This window comes from Hyperoodon ampullatus (genome assembly GCF_949752795.1).
Source record: "Hyperoodon ampullatus genome assembly, chromosome: 7".
In the NCBI taxonomy this organism is placed as follows: Eukaryota; Metazoa; Chordata; class Mammalia; order Artiodactyla; family Ziphiidae; genus Hyperoodon; species Hyperoodon ampullatus.
The window spans coordinates 45,312,914-45,332,773 of NC_136920.1; the positions used below are offsets into that span (position 1 = coordinate 45,312,914).

Below are 19,860 nucleotides of genomic sequence, written 5' to 3' on the forward strand. Positions count from 1 at the left end.
CTCTAAGGCAGTATTTAATTAAACCTCAATTAGTGATGAGAGAGAAGAAAATTCATCTGGTGATTCTTTCTCTAAACTGAATTAGCTGGTTCAAATGGTCACAGGTAACTGGAGAACGTTCTCCATTGTGAAATCAGCTTCCACAGTGCGAGGCATCTGCTATCCTGGTGAGGAATTGTGAATTAAATTTGATGTCTGCATTTTCTTTGTCAAATAATTCAGCTCTGGAAATCTTTTGGTCCATGGTTCTACTTCAATATAAAATTAAATAATTTGCCTCTGTTGGACTGTAGGCACCCATATAAACCCATAGAATACTGGATAAAGTTAAACCAGTAATTATCATAAAAATTAACAGTAGAATTGGAATTCAAATAATTAGTAAGTAGCTGCCCAGCTGATAACAGGTTGCTTTTCCAGACAAGAATTAGACTCATGTCAGGATCTGGGTTGTAATCACTGGAAACCAATGTTAGCTTGGCTCTCTTAAGTAAAATAAATAAATATAATTATAAATAAATACTATTACTTGGAAGAATATTGTGGCCTCCCAGGATCTACTCGTAGCTGGAGGACTAAGTTTGGAAACTTGGACCAGCTCCCAGGGGCCACGAAACAAGAAGCTCAGCTTTTAGCAATTTGGCCAGAGTATAACTGCACTTGGACCCACTCAGCTCACTTCATTGTAAATAAATACTGGTCATCCTTTGATTTACTTCACTTTCTCCAGATTCCTGGGAAGGAGCTTGCAATTCACTGAGCCTGGGTCACATTCCTATTACCTGGCAACCAGGGCACGGAGAATGCAGGAGGATAAGGCTACTTTAATTTCCCTAATGAAAGGAATATACAGCCTTCTAGAATCTAAGTACAATGCATCAATATTAGGAAGGGATGTGGATTCTAGGCAGCCAAATAGTGAAGGTTACTATAGCTTAATTCAATAACAGGAAATGATATAAGTGGTCTCATTACCATCATCATTATCATAATTAGCATTTAATAAGCAGTTATTTGCTTGCTAGGCTCTATCTCATTTTATGCTCCCAACAACCTTATGAGACAGCTTAGTGTCCTTTTATTAAAAATGGAAGAAAAAATACTTAGTGAGATTAAATGACTTGCCCAAGATAACACACCTAGTAAGTAGCAAAGCAGTCTCAAACTTTAGGCTGTGTAACTCCAAATAAGCTAAACCATGTGCACACACATGGAATTGACTTCCCTGCTGCCACTAGGCAATTTTATAGATCATTAAATACACTAGGTGCTTAACAAATACTTGCTGAAAATTCGGCTAGAACAACTCTGATATATAGCTGGTGCTCAATAAATACCTGTTGAATGAATAAAGGAATGTATTTTACATGTTTACTAAAAGACCAGGTGTCAAGAGACAGGTGTCCCCTCCCTTCCATAGTTCCCCGCCAGCATGCAGCTCTGAGCCTTGTGCTGACTTGGCGATCCCATGAACCAAAGGGACTGAAGTCCAGGTTATAATGAAATCAAGGCATTTTCATAATGGTAAGGTAAACTGTATTTAAGCAGTTGCTTATCTTTATTCCTTCTAATATATGATAATATTTTAGAAAATGGCTTTTTTAGATAAGAGACTGTATACAGTTGAAATGTCTTTGTGAATCCTTTAATGTTTTAACTCCAGGGTTTTCCACTCTGCTTTTAAAAAAATGGATCAATCCTGGAGACTAAGCAGAGAAGAATATTTCAGACACTGCGCAGAGACATCTATGGATGGGCCACAGTTAACATATCCAAGGACAGGTCCCACCTTGACCTCCAGCAATAATTAGACTTAAGAAGCAGGATTTCTTTTCAAAGGACAATAAAGTCTCAGTTCTGAATTGCTTCACTGTAGATAGTTATCAGGCCAGAATGAGCCAGCTCACAGATTTCTTTGGAGAACTGGTATAACTTGTTCTCAGATCTAGAGATTATAAAATAATAATACTAATTTATTAGAATTGTAAAGCTGTTCATGGTTTCCTCTTGCTCTTTCATTCACTTGCTCTCTCTTGATCCTCAGATATTATTATTGTTGTTGTTATTTTACAGATGAGCAAACTAAGGCTCAAAGAGATTTCCTGGCTTGCCCAGGCAAGGACATATAACTGACAAATAAAGAGCTAAAATTTGAATCTATGTTCTTTTAATTATATTGTGCTGCCTTCTGTAAATGCAAAACAAACCCATGGGACATAGAACCAAACAAGTAATTATTATAAAAATGAACAGTTGAATTGGAATTCAAATACAGTAATTAGTAAGTGGTTGTCCAGTTGCTAACACTGAGCCACCACTGAATCCAATATGGAACTTTGCAGAATGATGGAAAACAAGAAAAATCAGTCTCTCACTGAGTAGTCTCAAGGAGATTTAGTCTAGTGCTTCCCATGTTTTTGGGTTTTGACTTCAACACACTGTATTAGATACCAATCCACTGGAAAAGACCTAGGGTGTGTTGTATCTGTCTGGGGCTCTGATGGCATGTCTGGTGACATGATGGCATGGAGTTAAGTTGGGACTGAGTCTAGAAGATAAGAAAGTTAATACTTCAAAGAATGGTTTCTTATATTATACCCCTCCATGATTCTCTATGTTAATACAGTACTAAAGTGTTTGAAACATGTTCAATCCATATGCTAGCAGTGCTTTACAATCTGATGTGTTTTCAATCTATTAGTCCTTAGAAAAACTGTTTCATGTCTGCGAACCTCAGTTTCCTTAAAAAAAAAGAAAAAGAGAGACTAATGTTAACATTAGTTAACTAATGTTAACATATCCAAGTAGTAGCTACTTACAGAGCTTTTGTAATGGCTAAATTAGAAACAGTAATTTCTCAATAAATATTGCCCATTACTATTAATCAGAATCTTTTACATATAACTTCTCATTTATTTGCTCAAGTACTAACCTCAGAAGTTAGTAAGGATGATTACTCTCATTTTCAAGGGAAGGAAACTGACATTTACAAAAGTAACCTTGTTGTGTTTACAAAAACGGGAGATACTGGTGCAGAAAGGTCAGTATGTAGAGCCAGATCAAACTGAGTTTGAAATCCTGCTTTGCTCAGTTTTAGCTTTCTGTTACTGGGCATTTTATTTTAACTCTCTGAGCCCAAATTTTCTCATCTAAACAAAGGCAGAAATTAATGCTTAGCTTTTATGTTTGCTGTGAGGGTTAAATAAGGTAATGAATGTCAAGCACATAGCATCTAGCATGCGTTGGATACCTTCTTCTCCCATCTCTTCTCCTTTAATGACTGCGCCTTTGAATAATTCAAAATAAAATGGTTTATAGAAAATAATCATTGTCATGGTCCAAAGTGACATTATTGTGATTCTAAAGTAACATCTATAATAAAGAAGCTAGTACAAGTGGCACAGTAACTAGCACAGTCAGAAGAAGGTGCTTCATAAATACCTTTTGATAAAAATGATCCAGTCTCATTTTATACAAATCCTTCTACCCTAATCAAGTCTCTTGTATTAGACATGATAATTAATCTTCCATGTATACAATTTGCAAACTCTGTATTTTGTGGCTGAATTATTTGCAAGTTTATACACTGCAATGTAATTCTTTTTTTCAATTTTCTACTTCACTTCAATTATAGTGCTTACTATATGAGATAGGGTTTTCATTTAGCATGCTTGTTATTTTTAATTAGAAGTAAAAGTTTTAATGGAACTTAAATTTTTAGCATCACTTATTTTCAGAAGCATAAACTCTGGAACATTTTGTGAATAAAACATACGGTAATTCTCAAATTTTCAAAGGTACGGAGTGTTAATTTTACAAATATCTTAGACTAATCTAGTGACTTCTTGTATTAAATTGTACTAGGTACACAACAACAGCAATAGTTTCCTATGTAGTACCGTTATGGAGTCTTGACTTCCACATGTATTGTCTCTAATTGTCACAACTCTACAAGAAGGTATTATTTGCTTTATTTTCCAAATGAGGAAGCCCTGGAAAAAGAATTATCAAATTCTACCTGAGAAACTCTAGCAAGGCTTCACAGTAAAGTGACCATTAAACCATGTTTTAAAGTATGATAGGAAGCTCATCATATAGAGATGGGAAAGCCAAGTCTCCAGGAAATATTATGAAACATGATTAAAATGAAAAAGAATAGTGGTGAAGATGGACCAATGGGTAGAGCCAAATAAGAAAGGTCTGGCCTAGGAGTTTGGTCTTAGTATAGTAAGGAGAGTGGAACGCTATGGCTTTTTGCCACATACTCTTTTTTAATAATATCATTACCACCAGCCTTCATATCCCTGTGGAATTCTTCCTTCATTTACATACCATATGGAAGTTCCTCAAAATACTGTAATGTGAATGAAAGAGATATGCTATCTGAAATAACATATCCATCAGAGGGCTGCCGACCGGCTGTTCATGGTGAATCATTTAAATTTAAAATTTGGTGTTCTGCACATAGAAGTGTACAATCTCTGTCGAGTTTCTGTAACTCCCTGAAGACACGTCTTCTTTCTGCAGATGCTGCCTTCATTTGCATTTCAATATGAGCATTTAGGGGTCAACTGCCTGTATTTCAGGCACAGTTTAAATTGGAGTAGCTACGCATATTACAAACTGGTGTCTCTCTAGGCTTATGGCTACAGCTCTGGGTTCCCAGTGTTGCCATGCTTCCTAACACAGAAAAGCCCACATACAGCGTTGGGGAAAAGGCTGAATGATTTATATGATGTCATCAGTTTCTTTAATCCTTCTGTAGGCTGTTCCTTCCAGCTTGACATCACTAGTCTCTGTCCAAGCCCTACGTCACCTAACCAGTTTTTTAGTTTACTAATCTTAACCTATGCTCCCAAGAAGCTACCTGCATCTGCATCTTCATTATAACATTCATTTCTCTGTCTGGATCACTATACAGTAAGTCTATTCATATTCATCCATAATTCATATGACCCACCAATATATTAGTGACAATACTGACCATTGTTCTGGGTGCTGGAAATACAATATATGCAAGATCAATGTGGGCCCAATCTGCATGAAGCTGATGGTCTATTCTGAACTAATCCCTGAATCTCATGATATGTTTAGAGGCTTTTGCAGAAAAGAGGTGCTTAGTAAATGTTAAATGAAGGAATGGATTGCTCACTCTATGCCACTGTGTTAGGAACTGTGGAGGACACAGTATAAACAAGACAGTTTTAGTCTTCAGGATGCTTATACTCTGTGGTGGGCACAGACAAGCACATAGATAATTCTAACGCATGGCAGAAAGCATTACGTGTCATAATAGAGGTATAAGCACATTTCTGCATAAGCACATGTAATGGCAGAAGATTAATTCTGGCTTGGGGGATGCTCTGCTTTCTGTCACAGCAGGAAACAAATTATTGTCTTATCCACTGAGCATAAATGGAATCTGTCAGATGCATAAGGAATGAGTAGATTTGAAAAATAAATGAGAGTGGGGAGAATCTGTTTCACTGCAGTTTTTTTTCATTGCAATGTTATAATATGTTATCCAATGGACTCTTGTAGATTTATGATCTCCTTCCCTTGAATCTCTTCCCTTACATCCTCCTTCCCTTTACTATCTTGCCCCTACTGGTGGGTAGAAAGGAAGTAATGAAGACAATCCCAAAGTATTTCAGTATCTAGTATAAGGGCTAACACAAAGAACTAACTTAGGATTTTTTTTTAAATAAATTGTTGCTGGTTTCATTGCTCTATGGTCATAAGTTCATTTGCTGAAAACAATGTTAAATCATGGTCTCCTTTGCCTCCCATATGAAAACAGCACTAGTCCAAGAGTTTGGACACAGAGGGTCTGGGGCCAGCTGCCACTAACCAAACGTATGACTTCAGGGAAGTACTTTTCCCTCTCTTGGCCTTATTTTCCTCCATTGAGTTTATTGGACCAGATTATGAGGTCCCAATCTCCAGTGAGTACAGAGCCAAAGAAATGATGTAAAAGACAGAAGTGGGTCAGCATTTGCCATGTGAGAATCTGAAGCCAGTACTGTGATATCTTCTGATCTTTCCAAGAGAGCCTAAAAAGCCAGATTTTTATGTGAAATTTCCATAAAATGGCACTTAGGCCAAACAAAACATAACTAAAGGCCAAATTCAGCCCAAGAGATTGCTTTCTGCAGCTTCTAGAACTAGATGCTTTCTAAAGTCCCTTGTATCTCAGACATTCTCTGATTCTGCATTAAGACAGTCTGATTTCCCTTTGTTTAACAGCTACTTCAAAGTTCCGGCTCCCCAGATGAATTAAAGAACATGTTTTGAGTGCTGTAAAATTAAATTGTAATCACATATTGAAGGATTTCAGTTTCTGCTTATCCCTTTGGAGCCTTCTGATTTGATTAAATAATAGTAAAATTAGGATTGAATGTTAAGTGTTCTAAATCAGGGAATCCAGTTTTGAGGAAAGAAACAAAGAGGGAACAGCCATCCTTCCCTGCTTCCATTTCCTCTCTCCAGGCTGCTGTGGGGCAGATCCAGCCTGAGAGCAGCTGGCAAGTTTGGCCTGGCACAAATCCTCATGCCTACAGTGGGCCTGGCCTTTAGTAGACCCTAAAAAATAATCCTTGAACAAAGTAAATAACTGCTAAATGAAGTCTAGTTCTTTTGTGCATTAACATGCCAAATAATTAACATGTCCTCTCTTTCCTACCACTTAGTAGATGAGAAAAGAGGGCTGGATAAAATGAGCCATTTCAATATGTGCACTCAGGACTTTAAACTTGCCTAATAAGGTGAAACTCCTTGGGCCCATCACAAGCTTCTATCACTGAGCCAGTCCCTTACAGGCTGAGTGTTTCTGAGGATAGAGATACCATGTTACTCATGTTGGGATTACCAGCATCCAGCAGAATGTCTGACATACAGTAAGGACTCAATAAATGTCTGTTTAATCAGTAACTTAATTAATCTCTGAAAGAGGCAACAAATTACCTAATGAGCCAGACTTTCTCTCTAGGGCCTAAGCAGCAAGAACAAAGAAACTGAATATAATTCTGAGTTCTATTAAGACAGCTAAAGAAAGGCTGTGTCAACCAAAGGAGAGTAGACAGATTGGAAATGTAGACAGAAGATCAGTAAAAGGTGGTGGGACTCTTACAGCACCCCCAAGTAATCAAAGACAGTCCCTTTACTCCAGGTGTCCTCTTATGATTCTAGATATTTCAAATATAATGTTATCTTATAGAGAACATTGATCCTTAAAAATATGGGAAATCAGCCTGGTTTGCTTTAGGCTACAAGTTCATACCTGCCTTCTGTGGGCTGTGGTTCCATTGTCAGTGCAGTTTTCAAAGCCTCTGCGGTTCTATCAGAGTTTACTGCACATGTGCCCCCCACTGAGTGGTAAGTCTTGGACTTAGGCAGTGTTCTATCCTGTAGTTCACTTCTCAAAACTCTGGTGTGCTAAGTAGGGTCAAATCCATGGCTGCACAACTCACTGGGGAGCCCAGGAGTTCATACTCAATGTTGTGTGATCATTTTCTTGAGCTCCCCCCTCTCCATGGTCTCCCTGACACTTTTCAGCTCCTAGCCTCTCCCATCCCCTTCTTGGTCCTCTGGGCAAAAATCCAGGCTTTAGTTTCTACGTCTGCCTCACACATCCTATTCCCCAACTAGACTGCCATGGGAGCCAAGTGGGGGGAGGCTAGAGAGAGGAAAAAAGCAATAGGGAGTTTCCCCATACTTTTGGGACAGTTCCTTTGGTCATAGACAAGGGTTTCCACCCTGAATTATAGGTGCTTGCCCAGCCACCATGGTCTTTGCCACACCATCTCTGCAGGGCTGCCCAGGGGCTTGCATAGGAAAATGAAAATAAAATAAAAAACAGAAATGGAATTTCCCTCACTCTCTCTGACTTGTAGGGTGCCCCTTTCCAGTCTTCAGACCAGAAAGGAGAGCATCTCATAGAGCTCTTTCTGTCGGGTGCACAGTTCCAAGTTTTGGGCTGCCTTCAAGTCTAGGCCTGGAGACTCTGGAGGAAAAGATCCAAGAATCTCATGCATAGCTCAGTGGTGTCTTCAATTCTGGTTTCCTTCCCCAGTCCACTTGTTACCACTTACTTTTCAGAATCCTCAGAAAGCTGCTCCAATCATTCCACTCGGGGTTTTCAGCTGCATTCTGTGGGAGAAACATGGTGGAGAGTGCTTACTTCATCTTGATTAGACCAGAATTTTTCACATGAAGTTTGATTAGATGGTGAAAGCATAGAGGATTGCTTAATGGGATTGTATGGGGCACCTGGTAGATTCTGTTGTAAACTGGCATTGCTGTTTAGTTTTATTTAGTGCCACTCTACAAAGCAATGATTGCTCTAATAAACTGATTGGACAATCTGAAGACCAGACCTGGTATTTGGCGACACCCTTTGAGACATCCTGTCATGCATCAGGCCTCATTCATATTCTTAATATATATTAATAGTGCCAATTATGTGTCAGATGCTGTGGAAGGCACAAGGGCTACCTCTGTGAATCGCAGAGAATCTTTGTCCTCAGGGAGCCCACAGTATACTAGAAATCAGCCATGGGTCGCCATCAGTGCTACAAGAGGACAAAGCAGAACCTTAAGTCTAGATTAGGGACAGATGTGTAAACAGGCAATTTCTTTATAGGGTGCTTAGTATATGGTAAACATCAGCACCAGTGCTATAGGAGAACAGAGCAAAACCTTAATTCTGAACTGGAGGAGGGTCATGAACAACTTCTGAGTGGAGGTGAGTCCTAGACACACACAAATTACTAAGTAGAAAATCTACAAGAAAGTATGTTCCAGATGTATGGCGGGAAATGCACAGATGCCCAGATACAGGAGAGAAGAGTTTATTACGTGGCTGCCAGAAGTTCCAAATAGCTGGTGCATAGAGTATGATGGATCAGAACAGAGAGGGAAATAGAGGGCAAGATAGGAAAAGGTCTTGAAGGTCAGGACAAGGTATTTAGGGTATAATTTGGTTATCAATTGAATGGTTTTAATAGAAGACTAACAAAATCAGTATTGTGCTTAAGAAAGACTGACCACTCACTGTATATCTACACTGGAAATACAAAGATTTGAGCAGGGCAAGATTGGAGGCAGCTGGATCTGTTAGGAGACTGTTGTAGTAACCCAAGCAAGAAATTGTAAGACATTCTGAAACCAGTAAAAATATATCCATACAAGGGAACACTATACAGCCAGTAAAATTAGTCTAGCATCTCTACATATTTTGAAAGAGTGATCAGGAACTCAAAAAGAAGTCTGATATCTGCGACAGATCCAATCAGTCAGCGGGTCACATCAGTTCTATTTTCCAAGCATGTCCTGAATCTGAACACTTCTCACCATCTCAACTGCTATCACCCTAATCTAAGCCACCAATAACTCTTGCCTGGTCAATTGCTTTGGACGCTGACTGATCTCCCCGTTTAACGTGTCAAACAGCACTTCTGATTCCACACCCACACCAACCTAGTTCTCACACTCAATGTCATTCTAATCCATCTAGTTGCTTAAAAATGAAAACCTGAACTAATCCTTGATTCTTCTTTTTCCTTAACACCTCACATCCAATCCACTAACATATCCTATTCTCCCTGCTTTCTATATATAATTGGACTCCTACCCTGGACTAAGCCACCATCAGCTCTTAGCATCCTATTTCATTATTCCCTAGGTTTTCCCAAACTCATTCTATTTTCCAACCTCAACGTAAATTTTTTTAAATGAAAACATGATCTTTCTCTGATAAAAAACACTCCAAAGCCCTATATCATACAGCCCTGTCTAGTTGTCTTACCTCGGATCCTGCTTCTGTTCCCCTTACTCACTGTTTCACCCTTTCTTTTACTCCTCAAAGAACACAGTAGTTAATGTCTCTGCTTGGCAACGTACTTCTTCCAGATCTTTATATTTTGAACCAAAAGAAACAAACCAGATCATTAGTAACAGAACTTGGGTCAGGGACCAAGTAACATAGATCAATTTATTTAATCAAATGCTTAATAAGTATAAACTCATTTAATCATTGTATAAATCTATTAGTAAGTTACTATTATTAAACCCATTTTTTCAGGCACAGAGAGGCTAACGACCTTGGCCAAAGTCACGCAGCTGGTAAGTAGCAGAGCTGCGACTCTAACCTGCTGCCTTGTTCCAGAATCTGTACTCTTCTCCTCTTTGCTCTGCTGCTCTTAGTAGTTGACGTGCACCCTCTAACACAAAGTAAGACAGCATCTTATAGATTCACCTCCTTCAGATGTGTGATTTAGGGAGGGGGTGGAGACAGACAGAGATCTAAGTCTAAAGAGATAGGAGGCACAAGAATTCCCTAAGTAGCCAGTATCTCCCCCATAGCTACAAATATTGAGTCTATTGCATAAATTGCTTTCAAATGTGGGTACCAGACCCCGCATCCACAAAAAGATAAGCTTGTCAATTACTGACAGTCATCTTGATTTCCTTAGTTTCTTCATCTTTAGTGGAAACAGCTCCTAGCTCATTGAGTTTTATGATATTTAAGTGTTTTGTAAATTATTTATTTTGTTAGCACACATTTTAACAGAGCTCTCTTAGCTACCTGAAGGTCACAGCCCATCCATGAGCTGCTTCTTCTAATGGAGGAAAAAGACTGAAAAGTAGATGAAATGGTGTAAGCAGAATTCAAATTTGAATTTCACTGAATTGACCCCTGTTGCATCCCGAATGCTAAAACAGATTAAGATACCTTTCTTTAAAAACACATGCAAAAAAAACACATGCATCACTACGCTGCACACCTGAAACTAACATAATATTGTAAATTAACTATACTTCATAAAAACAGATAGATAGATAGATAGATAAAATCAGTGAAGGGGGAAAAAACCACCTGCATCAAAATGACTTAAGGAGAAATTACAAAGGTTAAACTTCCATCACTTTTCTTCTGGCAGATTGTTTTCTTTTTTTGGTTTTTGAATTTGCAATCATTTGGAATGTTTGGGTGACAAGGGAAAATAGTCACCAGGAACTTCCTCAAGACCCTAATGCTGCCCAAAGAGGCCAATTGTTCCCAGATGCCCAAACAACACCAAAGGACTCGGCAGGTTGTGCACAAAAGCGTGTGTCATTTGGTTTTCAAGCTCTTGCTCTCGGTCAGCTTCTGGACCCAGGTCTTAAGCAGAGCTAGTGGGCATTATTTAAGGAAACAAAAACACAGCACTTTCCAGGAAAGATCTGATCTTGTTAATGGTTTGTTTTCCCTAACTTTATGTCTTAATCAGAGTATTTTTAAAACGTGATACAGTAATATTGTTCAGGGAGTGCACACTTCCAGTGAAAAGCAATATAGTAGCAAAAAGGACACTGATCTTCGTGTTAGAAATTCTTGTCTACTTCTGATTTTTATTATCTCTGTGACCTTGGAAAACATACTTGACCTGTCTACAACTCCACTTCTTTATCTCTACAGTGTGGATAGAGTATTGATGCACATAACTGATGCACGCAGAAATTATTTTTTAAACTGTCATACAAATGCAAATTTTCATACTTGCCCCCATCTAATTCAACAAGCAGTACAGTAACCAGGCCCCGAGCACTGTGATTTGATTTACAAATGAATAAGGCTCAACTGGACTTTGTGCCAATTGCTGTCTGTTGTCCACAAGGCATAAAGAAAAATCAGGAAGGGAGCCTGAAAGATGACGGCCAGAGAGCTCTCCTGGGCGTCACATGAGGAGAGACCTTTGGCTTGCTTTCATTCTCCAAAGTCTTAACCACAAAACACAGTGGCTAAAGGTTATTATGATTTACATTTTGGTACAGTTACTATTTATGAAGCATCTACTTTGTGCCAGGCTCTGTGCAAGGTATGGATGGCTTTTCTATAACATTTCATTCTCACATCCCCTTTGCAAGATAAATGTCACCATTTAAAGGTGATTAAACTGGAATTTTAGAGATTTAAGTAACTTGTCCAAGTCACAAAGCTAGGAAGACATCAAGCAGGAATCTAAACCTAGATCTCTCTCTTCTGCTCATTAGAGGAAAAACAAAAGAAGGAGAATCAAACTATCTACTATCTTTTAATAGCCACGAAAGCACCTACTGCTGAACCTTGATAGTTGGTTGGGAGGCTGAGCTGCAGTACCTGGCTTAGGCTCAAAGTCAAACCTCTAAGCATGGCCTCAAACGCTACTGCTGCCCAGTGAGTTTTCTGGAAATAGAATCAGTCAGGTAGAGTAACTCTGCCTCCATTTAGGGAGTTTCATGGAAGAAGGTAGAGATGGACTGACTTGGGAACTGGATGTTTCAAATTCTCCTTCCCCTAAGTATGCCCACATTTCTATAATATAGTGTGTAGGGTACCTGACAGAGGTACAGGCATACCTATGAGATACTCCAAATTCGGTTCCAGACCAACACAAGAAAGCAAATACTGCAATAAAGCAAGTCACACAAACTTATAGGTTTCCCAGTGCATATAAAAGTTATGTTTATACACAATACTGTAGTCTCTTAAGTGTACAATAGCATTATGTCTTAAAAAAGGTCTACATACCATAATTTAAAAATTCTGTATTGCTAAAACATGGTAATCATCATCTGATCTTTCAGTGAGTCACAGTAGTAGCAGCAAAGAACACTGATCACAGATCACCATACCAAATATAATAATAATGAAAAAAGTGTGAGATTAGGATTACCTAATTAGGATTACCAAATGTGACACAGAGACATGAAGTGAGCAAATGCTACTGGGAAACTGGTGTCTATAGACTTGCTCAACACAGGGTTGTGAAAGACTTACAATGTGTGAAAAACATGATATTCACAAAGAGCAATAAAACAAGGTATGCTTGTATAGAGAAAGTGATAGAGAGTTTGGAAAAGAAAGCTTAATTTTAGTATCTGCAACCATGGTGGACTTCATGAAGGAAGTGCTCTTGGGGCCCTGAAACATGGATAGGATTAGTGTTAGTAGGGTTAGGGAGGAAAAGAAAACAGAAGGGATAGTCTAAATTAGAGGGGACAGTTCTTTAGTTCATTCAACAAGTATTTATTGAGGACCTACTATGTGCCAGGCATTGTTCTAGAAACTGTTCTAGATGGTGGTAAGGAAAAAAATAATGTCGGGAAAGGAAATAGGGAGTGTGTTGGGGGAGTGGAATGGAGATGAGATTTAGACAGGATATCAGAGAAATCTCACAGAGAGGATCATATTAGAGGAAAGACCCTAATAGCTCTGCACATCTCTGAGGCAGATATTCCAGGTAGAAGGAACAGCAAGTACAAGGGCCCAGAGGCAGGAGCATGCCTGGAATGCTTGAGGATCAGGGAGCAGGTCCGTGTAGCTAGAGAGGAATTATTTATTTGGTTATTTATTTATTTAACGATCCATTTTGATTAAAATACAGCTGAATACAATATTCTGTTAGTTTCAGGTATACTACCTAGTGATTCAACATCTATGTACATCAGGAAATGATCACCACAATAAGTTTAGTAACATCTGTCCCTATACAAAGTTATTACAATATTATTGGCCATATCCCTTATGCTGTATATTATATCCTCGTGGCTTATTTATTTTATATAACTGGAGGTCTGTACCTCTTAATCCCCTCTACCTATTTTGCCCAATGCCCCCACCTCTACCCTTCCCTCTGGCAACCGCCCATTTGTTCTCTGTATGTATTTTGTTTTGTTTTGTTCATTTATTTGTTTGTTTTTAGATTCTACATATAAGTGAGATCATATGGCATTTGTCTTTCTAACTTATTTCACTTAGCATGATACCCTCTACATCCGTCTGTGTTGTCACAAATAGTAAGATTTCTTTTTTTTATGATTCGGTAATATTCCACTGTGTATATATACCACATCTTCTTTATCCATTTATCTCTTGATGGACATTTAGGCTGCTTCCATGTCTTGGCTATTATAAATAATGCTGTAATGAACACTGGGGTACATATATCTTTTCAAGTTAGTGTTTTTGTTTTCTTTGGGTAAGTACCCAGAAGTGAAATTGCTGAATGTATGATAGTTTTATTTTTACTTTTTTGAAGACCCTCCATACTGTTTTCCACAGTGACTGCACCAATTTACAAGCCTGCCAACAATGCACAAGAGTTCCCTTTTCTCTACCTCCTTGCCACCAGTTGTTATTTGATGCTAGCCATTCTGACAGGTGTGAGGTGGTATCTCATTGTGGTTTTGATTTGCATCTCCCTGATGATTAGTGATGTTGATTATTTTTTCATGTGTCTATTGGCACTCTATCTGTATTCTTTGGGAAAATGTCCGTTGAGGTGCTCCACTGACTTTTAACTTTCACTGTTTGTTTTCTTGATGTTAAGTTGTATCAGTTCTTTATATATTTTGGATAGTAACCACTCATCAGATATACTGCTTGAAAATATCTTCTCCCATTCATTTTTTCATTTTGTTACTATTTTCCATTTCTGTGCAAAAGCTTTTTAGTTTGATGTAGTTCCATTTATTTATTTTTGCTTTTGTTGCCCTTGCCTGAGGTGACAGATCCAAAAAACATTGCTCAGACTGATGTCAAAGAGCATACTGCCTAGGTTTTCTTCTAGGGGTTTTATATTTTCAGGTCTTGCATTTAAGTCTTTAATCCATTTTGAGTTTATGTTTGCATATTGTATATGAAAGTGATCCAGTTTCAATTTTTTGCAAGTAGCTGCCCAGTTTTCTCAACACCATTTATTGAAGAGTATCTTTCCCCATTGTATATTCCTGCCTCCTTTGTCATAGATTGCCCATGTAAGTGTAGGTTTATTTCTGAGCTCTCTATTCTGTTTCATTGATCCATGTGTCTGTTTTTGTGCCAGTAGCATACTGTTTTTATTACTGTAGCTTTGTATGATAATTTGAAATCAGAGAGTGTGATACCTCCAGCTGTGTTCTTCTTTCTCAAGATTGCCTTAGCTATTCAGGATCTTTTGTGGTTCCATACAAATTTTAGGATTATTTGTTCTAGTTGTGTGAAAAATACCATTGGTATTTTGATAGAGATTACATTGAATTTATAGATTTCCTTCAGTAGTATGGTCATTTTAGCAATATTAATTCTTCCAAACCCTGAGGAGGGTATATCTTTCCTTTGGTTTGTGTCATCTTCAGTTTCTTTCATCAATGTCTTATAGTTTTCTGAGTACAAATCTTTTACCACTTTGGTTAGATTTCTTCCTAGTATTTTATTCTTTATGATGTGATTTTAAATTGGATTGTTTTCTTAATTTCTATTTCTGATAATTTGTTGTTAATATACACAAATGCAACAGACTTCTGAATACTAATTTTGTATCCTACAACTTTAATGAATTCATTTAATACTTCTAATAGATTTTTTTTTTTTTGGTGGAGTCTTTGGGGTTTTCTATGCATAGTATCATGTCATCTGAAAACACTGAAAGTTTTACTTTTCCCTTTCCAGTTTGGATTCCTTTTATTTCTTTTTCTTATCTGACTGCTGTGGCTAGGATTTGCAACATGATATTGAATTAAAGTGGCAAGAGTGGGCATCCTTGTCCTTTTCCTGATCTTAGAAGAAATGCTTTCAGCTTTTCACTGTTGAGTATGATGTTGGCTATGGGTTTGTCATATGTGGCCTTTATTATGTTGAGGTACATTCCCTCTACACCACTTTGTGGAGTGTTTAATGGACGTTGCCTTTTGTCAAAAGCTTTTTCTGCATCTATGGAGATGATCATATGACTTTTATTCTTCAATTTGTTAATGTGGTGTAGCACATTCATTGCTTTGTGAATACTGAACCATCCTTGCATCCGTAGGATAAACCCCACTGGATTATGGTGTATGATCCCTTTAATGTACTTTTGAATTCAACTTGCTAATGTTCTATTGAGGATTTTTGCATCTATGTTCATGAGTGATATTGGTCTGCAATTTTTTGTGTGTGGTATCTTTATTTTTGGTATCAGGGTGATGCTGGCCTCGTAGAATGAGTTCAGAAGTGTTCCTTCTTCTTAAATTTTTTGGAATACTCTGAGAAGGATAGGTGTTAACTCTCCTTTAAATGTTTTGTAGAATTCACCTGTGAAGTCATCTGATCCTGGTCTTTTGTTTTTTGGGAGGTTTTTTTGTTTGTTTGTTTTTTTAATGACTGACTTAATTTCATTACTAGTAATTGATCTGTTCATATTTTCTACTTAGTCCTGATTTGGTCTTGGGAGACTGTATGTTTCTAGGAATTTATCCATTTCTTCTAGTTTGTCCATTTTATTGCCATATAATTGTTCATAGTAATCTCTTATGATCCTTTGTATTTCTGTGGTGTCAGTCATAACTTCTACTCATTAATATTTTATTTTATTTATTTGGGCCATTTCTCTTTTGTTCTTGATGAGTCTGGCTAAAGGCTTACCAATTTTGTTTATTTTTTTCAAAGACCATCTCTTAGTTTCATTGATCTTTCTTATTGTTTTTTCAGTCTCTATTTAATTTATTTTCATTCTGATCTTCAATATCTTCTACTAATTTTGGGTTTCATTTGTTCTTTTTATTTTCTAGTTCCTTTAGGTGTGAGGTTAGGTTGTTTATTTGATATTTTTCCTGTTTCCTGTGGTAGGCCTGTATCACTATAAATTTTCTTCTTAGAACTGCTTTCGCTGTGTTCCTTAGATTTTGGATCATTGTGTTAACATTTTCACTTATTTCCAGGTATTTTTTTTTTATTTCTTCAGTGACCCATTGGTTGTTTAGTATCATAATCTTTAGTCTCCAAGTGTTTGTATTTTTTGTAGTTTTTTTCTTGTAGTCAATTTCTTGTCTCTTACTGATATAGTCAGAATTTTATTTATTTATTTAATAAATATTAAATTTATTATGGCTTGTTTTATGGCCTAGCCTGTGTTCTATCCTGGAGAATGTTCTATGTGCACTTGAAAAGAATGCATATTCTGCTGCTTTTGGGTGGAATATTCCATATATATCTATCTATTAAATCCATCTGGTCTAATATGTCATCTAAGGCCAGTAATTCCTTATAGATTTTCTGTCTGGATGATCTGTCCATTGATTTAAGTGTTAAAGCCCTCCTCTACTATTTATTGTATTACTGTCAATTTCTCCTTTTATTTTTGTTAGTATTTGCTTCATATATTTAGGTCCTCCTATTTTGTGTGCATATATATTTACAATTGTTATATCTTCCTCTTGGATTGATCCCTTTATCATTAGGTAATGTCCTTCTTTGTCTATTTTTACAGACTTTGTTTTAAAGTCTATTTTGTCTGATATTAGTATTGCTACCCCAGCTTTCTTTTTGTTTTCATTTGCATGGAATATCTTTTTCCATCCCCTCACTTTCACTCCATGTGTGTCTTTAGATCTAAAGTGAGTCTCTTATAGGCAGTGTATAGATAGGTCTTGTATTTCTTTCCATTCAGTCACTCTATGTCTTTTGACTGGAGCATTTAGTCCATTTACATTTAAAGTAATTGATAGGTATTCACTTATTGCCTTTTTGTTCTTTGTTTTGTAGTTCTTTTTTGTTCCTTTTTACTTTTTTTCTCTCTTGTCTTATAATTTGATGACTGTTGTTAGTGTTATGTTTGGATTCCTTTCTCTTTTTTGGTGTGTATCTATTACAGGTTTTTGGTTTGTGGTTACCGCGAGGTTCATATATAACAACCTATATTTATAGATGACTATTTTAAGTTGATGATCTCATAAGTCTGAATGCATTCTAACAACCTTATGCTTTTACTACCACTACCCCCCCACCATTTTATGTTTCTGATGTCACATTTTACATCTTTTAATTTTATGTATCCCTTAACTACATGGCAGGGAATTTGGGTTTTATTTTCAGTAACAACAGAGCCACTAGAAAGTTTGATCAGAGAAGTATCATAACCTAACTCTTTTTTTTAAGAGAATTTTTATGGCTATTGAATTAAAAATTGGCTGGAGTGGGTGGAGAATAGTTTAAGGCAGAAAGAAAGAGTCCAGTTAAAAGACTATCACTGTAATTCAGACAGAAGATGATATATCTTAAACCTGGTAGAAGTAGATTTGTGTGAAACAGTTTAATTCTGGATATTCTGAAGACAGACCAAATAAGAGTAAAAAAGGAATGAAGGAAAGAAAAAAGTCAAAAGTGACTCCCAAGTATTTGACTTAACACCCGGAAGAATGGAGTTTCTAGTGGTATGAGGTGAAATGTGGAAGTGTGAATAGAGTCTGTGTAGAAAAGGAAATTGTAAGATTTGGTTGGAAAATGGCCTAGGGCCAGTGTCTAGTCCTGAGATGGAAACAAGATTTCCCATGTTATACTTATGCTGGTTTTCCTAGGAGCCTCTATGCCTCTACAGTTTGAAAGTCATAAAAATCATGTCATCTTTGGAGAGTTCCTATTTCTCTCTCTTTAAAAAACTTCTCCCCAAATGGCATGCTCTGTCCTTAGCTCAGCTGTTACCTTTACCTTATACCCATGCTCTTCCTGTATGTTTCAGTCCTCTCCATTCCTCAATCACCAGGCCTGGTAGTAGATTCCACCTCTTAAACACTTCTGTCCATCATCTTGACCTCTATCCTCAGCAAAGCCATTTTCACCTATTGCTGGGATCACTACATTACCACTTGATGGGTTTTCATAATTCTACTCCTATAGCCCTTTAAATATTTCTCCAGTGTACCCAGATTGATCTTTCTAAAACAGAAATCTGATCATGTTCCTTCCTATTTTAAGCACTACAAAGGATCCCAGTGCTTATGATAAAGTACAGTGATCTTAATCTGGCCGATGCAATCCTGCCTTCCTCTACTACTTTAGTTCTCCCCATTCTCCTGCCTCCTACCCCATGTTGCAAACATTCCAACCTTAAAATTTCCCAAACATAGTGTGCTCTACCTCATCTATGAACCTTCAAACATGCTTTCCTCCACTCTTCATCCAGCTGATACTCAACCAAAATGCTCAGCTTCAGTGAGTTTCTTGGTCTAGTGCCCCTCCCTATTCAGTCCTGCCCTAGCACTTAGCCTGCTTAGGTGCCCTTCTGCCCTCTAGAGTCTAAGTAAACAAGAGCAATAATCATGTCTATCTTATTCTACATTATGTCCCACACTTCCAGCAAGTTCTGAGCAGTCAGAACTAACAGGCACTCATTCCACATTTGTTTAATCAGTAACTCATACCAAATGTTAGTTCTTTAATGAAACATTCCCAAGAGCCCTTCACTGGAAGAGATGGCTTCCTCTTTGGGCCTCCACTGAAAGGGATCACTCCCTCTTTGGACCTCTATAGATTTTAACTCCACACCTATTACAGATTTATCGCCTTCTACCTTTAATGTAGTTACATAATTTCTCTCTATTGCTGAACATGTTTCCTCTTAAGTGCAGAATTCATGTCCAGTTCACCTTTGTATTTTCCCTAGATCATCATACACAGAGCTTTATGTATACTCAGACTCCAATAAATTTTATTTAATGAATTAATTAATTAATAGGGCTTAAATATTATATTTCAGAATTTCCAAATAGGTCAGTTTTTAGGGCACATATGATTTGAGGTAGGAAATGATGGGTGATAAATCCCAATAGGTAAGTTGAGGCAAGATGGTAGGGGATCTACTTTGCTCAACTAAGACTTAATAATTTGGAAACTGGAGTGTTTTTTGTTTTTTGGTTTTTTTGGAAACTGGAGATGTTTGGAGAATATCTAAACCAAGGAGGTATATTATCACAGCTGAATACTTGGGAGATTAATCTGTCCTTAAGATAAATCTTGTGGCACAGAAATGGAGTGCTATCCTGCATTTATCCCTAGAGTGTGGTAATAGAGGAAATGAATCTTGGTACTGGTGAGGATTCAGCTCT

The 19,860-nt window shown here is 37.4% G+C and overlaps 1 protein-coding gene across 2 annotated transcripts in view; it reads left to right on the forward strand.

Annotated features, from left to right (window-relative positions):
* GRM5 (glutamate metabotropic receptor 5) overlaps window positions 1–19,860 on the forward strand; it is a gene marked incomplete at both ends in the record, with an annotated part of 535,510 nt that overhangs the window by 423,166 nt on the left and 92,484 nt on the right. The gene's annotated exons all lie outside the window — the stretch shown is intronic.